General features: G+C 42.1%; 2 long non-coding RNA genes across 3 annotated transcripts in view; one reads left to right on the top strand and one right to left on the bottom strand.

Annotated features, from left to right (window-relative positions):
• Positions 1-514: 514 nt before the first annotated feature.
• LOC138173218 (uncharacterized) overlaps positions 515-4,285 on the bottom strand; it is a 410,193-nt gene continuing 406,422 nt past the window's right edge. The window contains exons 2-3 of one of the 2 annotated variants that reach the window (XR_011171348.1): positions 2,444-2,627; positions 515-1,653 (exon numbers count right to left, since the gene is read on the bottom strand). This is a non-coding gene — a long non-coding RNA (uncharacterized lncRNA). Of the gene's footprint in view, positions 1,654-2,443; positions 3,010-4,285 lie in introns of those variants that run through there. The other variant, XR_011171347.1, reaches the window with a different exon arrangement.
• Positions 1,660-4,285, top strand: part of LOC138173220 (uncharacterized) — an 18,473-nt gene continuing 15,847 nt past the window's right edge. Inside the window, exon 1 of the long non-coding RNA XR_011171349.1 lies at positions 1,660-2,351. This is a non-coding gene — a long non-coding RNA (uncharacterized lncRNA). The remainder of the gene's footprint in view (positions 2,352-4,285) is intronic.

The following is a 4,285-nucleotide window of genomic DNA, read 5'->3' as shown; positions in this document are numbered from 1 at the left end:
GAGCAGAGTACCAGGCCTGGAGTGAGGAAGACTTAGATTCTTCAGTTCAAATCTGGCCTCAGATACTTACTAGGGTTGTGACCCTGGACAAGTCACTAACCCTATTTGCCTCAGTTTCCTCACCTATAAAATAAGTTGGAGAAGGAAATGGCAAGCCAGTCCAGTATCTGTGCCAAGAAAACCCCAAATGGGGTCATGAAGAGTTGGACGTGACTGAAAAACAACAGTGTCTGGCCTTTATTAGGTATTTAATGAATTAAATGCTTATCGAGTGAAACAGATAGATTTTGGTCAGGTAATTTAATTTCCCGGTGCTCATGTTTTTTCATATGTAAAATAGATTTCATGTCTTGTGTTGTAGGATCTGGCCGGAATATGATAGTGAGGAGGCCAATGGAGAGAAGCCTTGGAGGGGACTACTGCTGTTGTGAATGTTCATGCCCCTTAGAAGGACAAAGGCAAGACTCCATTAAATAGTGTGCTAAGTTGAGAACCAAAGTGAGACAAGCAATGCTCATTGTTGAAGCTGTTTGCATTATCCCATTTATTTCTGTGCCAATCACCACCGGACGAACATTGGCTTCTGAATGGTTACAACTACAGATGACTTGTGTTCTTTGTAGAAATGGGCATTATTCATTTCACTGGCTCCTACTGAACGGGAGGCAGATTGTCCATCAGAACAATGGAAGGCCTCCATGGTGACTGAAAGACAAATTGAGCTCATGGGTAGGATGCATGATCCCTCTAATGAGGAGCGACGCAGCAGACATGGCTAAGAGATGCCCTGTCGAGGCAAGGTAAAGTATAAGCAGGAAAGGAAGTGGGCAGGTCATGGAGAGAGAGCCAGCAATCAATGGTGGATCAGCACCTGTCCCCAAAGGGGCTCCATTCCTCCACTCAGCTTTCAGTTCTCCCACAAGCCCATGGCTGAGCTCTAAGAAGACAACCAGGGTTATCTTGCCCAATTCCTTGATCTTTCAGAGGAAACTGATGACCAGAGACAGGGTGTGACCAACACGAAGTCACAGAGGTACTCAATCTTCATCTTCCTGATCAACGATGCCAGCTCTGTAAGGGCAGGGATTGTTGCTTTTCTTTCTTTATGTGCCCAGTACTTAGCACAGTGTCCAGAAATAATAAGTATTTGATCTGTTCTCATTGATGGGTTCATGGTAGATATACTGGACATTGAGCAAGAACTGCCAGGGCTGTCTTGTGGGAGAGGTGCCATCTTTGCTGTGCTTTCTTCCAGGGGGCAGCAGGACAAAAGGGGGGAAATTGCTGAGAGTTGACTTGAGACCTGGTTTCAGGAAGAACTCCTTAGTTATGAGAGAGAGCTATCCCAAAATGAAATGGACTGTCTTGGAGGAAGAGGAAGGAAGTTCGTGCTCACTCAAGGTCTTTCAGCAGAGTTTGAACACCCACTTGTCAAGGATTCCAAAGAAAATATTCCTATTCAGCTATGGATTAGATGAGCTCTTCAAAATCTTAAATGTTGTGAGCTTAGGAGGGAGCTGAGAACCTTCTCCCCATTATGAATGAGTGGCCCACCTGAGACTTGAATTCTGAAATTATCTTGATCTTAGATGATCATGAAATCCATTGTTTTCTTATGACTTTTCCCCATTCACTCATTATAAGTCATCCTTTCTGTAGGAGTGAAGAGGTACATGAGGATAGAGAGAACATAGTATGTCCCACATCCCAGAAAGGAAATTTTGAGATCTTGCAATCTATAGATAAGGACACTAAAACCCAAATGACTTGCTCATTTATGGCACTGACCCTGATTTTTATGCATGAGCTTCATGTCAGAGTTGGGAGGGCCCTTAGAGATAATTGAGGACCACATTTGACTGATAAGAAACTCTGACTCATAATGGTGATACCTGCATAGGGACTGAACTTGTAATTTCATTGGTGAAAGGGAACTTTCAGTGTAAAACCTCTCTCCATCATTAGAGACTGGCACTTTCCCTGGGATTTATAGTCTTAGAGAGCTTAAAAAGTCTAAGGTACTGTTTGGGGTTAAGGGACTTGCCCAGATTCATATAATCAGTATGTGACAGAGATAAATCTTGACCCCGGGTTTTGCTTGTTCCAAGGCTGGTTATCTTTCCACTGTGCCTTAATTTACTGATTCATTAGATACCGAGATAATTCTCCCTTTAAGACTTTGTGTTGCAACCCCCAACTCTCCTTTCCCTCTCTCATTACCCCACCCACACATGCCACAGCACCCTAAAAATCAGGATGGACACAATTTGATTTCCATAATCCTGAATCTCCTGCCTTTGATGCAGAAGAAACGTTGGACCTATAATAGGAATCCCCTCCTAAAAGAGCAGGTACTGGGCAAGGACTAAGCATTAGATAGCAAGGGTTAGGGAGGGGTCCTGTGTTAATAATGTGGGAATAAGCTGCTCCAGTTGATTCTTACCCATGTTTGGGACAGTTGGATGTTTCCAAAGTTCCCTAGAAGGTGGATTTGCTATCCTGGAACTGAGGTCATCACAAGTCAGCCAATCAATCGATAAGAATCCATAAGTGCCTGAATGCATCAGACCTGGGGTTACAAAGACAAAAACAAAGACAGTCACTGTCCATGAGGAGCCAACACTCATCTGTCAGATACCAGGACTAATGCTGTCTCTTCAAATTCCTGACTGATATAACAGGTGGAACAGGTTATAGGTAGGGGTGTGGTGGGCTGCCAAAATCACTGCTCGTCCACACCAGGTTCATTCCCCAGCTTTCCGAAATCTATCGAGGAGCAGGCTGTAAATTCATAAATGAATCCGAATTTTCATTCCCACTTGATGGTGGGGGAAGAGATTTTTCTTTTTTTTTTTAATTTTTAATGCTTTATTAACATCTGATTTACATCACTTGTTTCTGCCAGATTTTGAGTTACAAATTTTCTCCCCATTTTTCCCCTACCCATCGCCCCAAAATAGCAGTCCCACAGGATATCCCCTCCTCCAATCTGCTCTCTCCCATATTTTCTCCCATACCCCTTTCGACTTTTCCAGTAGGGCATGGTGGATCTCTATGCCCCAGTGCCTATATATCTTATTTCCCAATTACATGTAAGATGGTATTAATAATAGTGTATATATATATGTGTGTGTGTATATATATACACTCACACACACATACACACACACACACACACATATATATATTTGAAGATTTGATTTTAAAACTTTCAATTCCAGATTCATTCCTTTCTTTCCTTGTCACCCACCCTTGCTGGGAAGATACGCAGTTCAGTATAGGTTGTACATGTGTGGCTAATGCAAAACAATAACATAGTAGATATATTGTAAAAGACTGACTATATTTCCCTCCCTCCTATCCCACCTCCCACTTGTTCTATTCTCTACTTTGATCCCGTCTATTTTCAAAAATGAGTGCTTCCAACTCCCCCCCCCCCCCCCCCCCCCCCCCCCTCATCCCCCCCCCCCACCCCCTTCCCCCCCTATTCTCCTGGAGGGTGAGATACCCTATTTAGTGTGTATTTCACTTCCTCCTCAAGCCAAATTCAATGGGAATAAGGTTGACCCATTCCCTTTTGCCTTCCTATTCTTCCCCTCCATTGTAACCATTTTCCCTTGCCTCTTCTGTATGAGATAGTTTACCCCAATCTGAATCTCCCTATATCCTCTTATTATATTCCTCTCACCTCTTAATTTCGCCTTTTAAGTATCATTCCTTCCTGTTAAATTTGTCCTGTGCCCTCTATCTATGTATACTTGTAAACATATATACACACATTCACATATGTATTCATATGCCCAAATAACCTCATATAAAGACATATATATATATATATATATATACATTTCTAATTCCTTCATCTACTGAGAAAAGTTTCATAAGTTACAATTATTGTTTTTCCATGTAGGAATGTTAATAGTTCAACTTTGATAAGTTCCTTATGATATCTTTTCCCTGTTTACCTTCTCATGCACCTCTTGCTTCTTGTATCTGAATGTCAAATTTTCTATTCAACTCTGGTTTTTTCAGCAAGAATACTTGAAAGTCTTCTATTCCACTGAATGACCATATTTTCCCCTGAAACATGATACTCAGTTTGGCTGGGTAGGTGACTCTTGGTTTTAATCCCAGCTCCTTTGCCCTCCGGAATATCATATTCCAAGCCCTTCGATCCCTCAGTGTAGAAGCTGCTAGATCCTGGGTTATCCTGATTGTGTTTCCACAATATTCAAATTGTTTCTTCCTGGCTGCTTGTAATATTCTCTCCTTAATCTGGGGATTC

The sequence above is a fragment of the Petaurus breviceps genome, unplaced genomic scaffold (assembly GCF_028583685.1).
Source record: "Petaurus breviceps papuanus isolate PSGF00001 unplaced genomic scaffold, PetGlider_PUasm1.0 567, whole genome shotgun sequence".
Lineage (NCBI taxonomy): Eukaryota > Metazoa > Chordata > Mammalia > Diprotodontia > Petauridae > Petaurus > Petaurus breviceps.
Note: the sequence above shows the minus strand (reverse complement) of the source record. Positions and strands in the feature narration are given on the sequence as shown.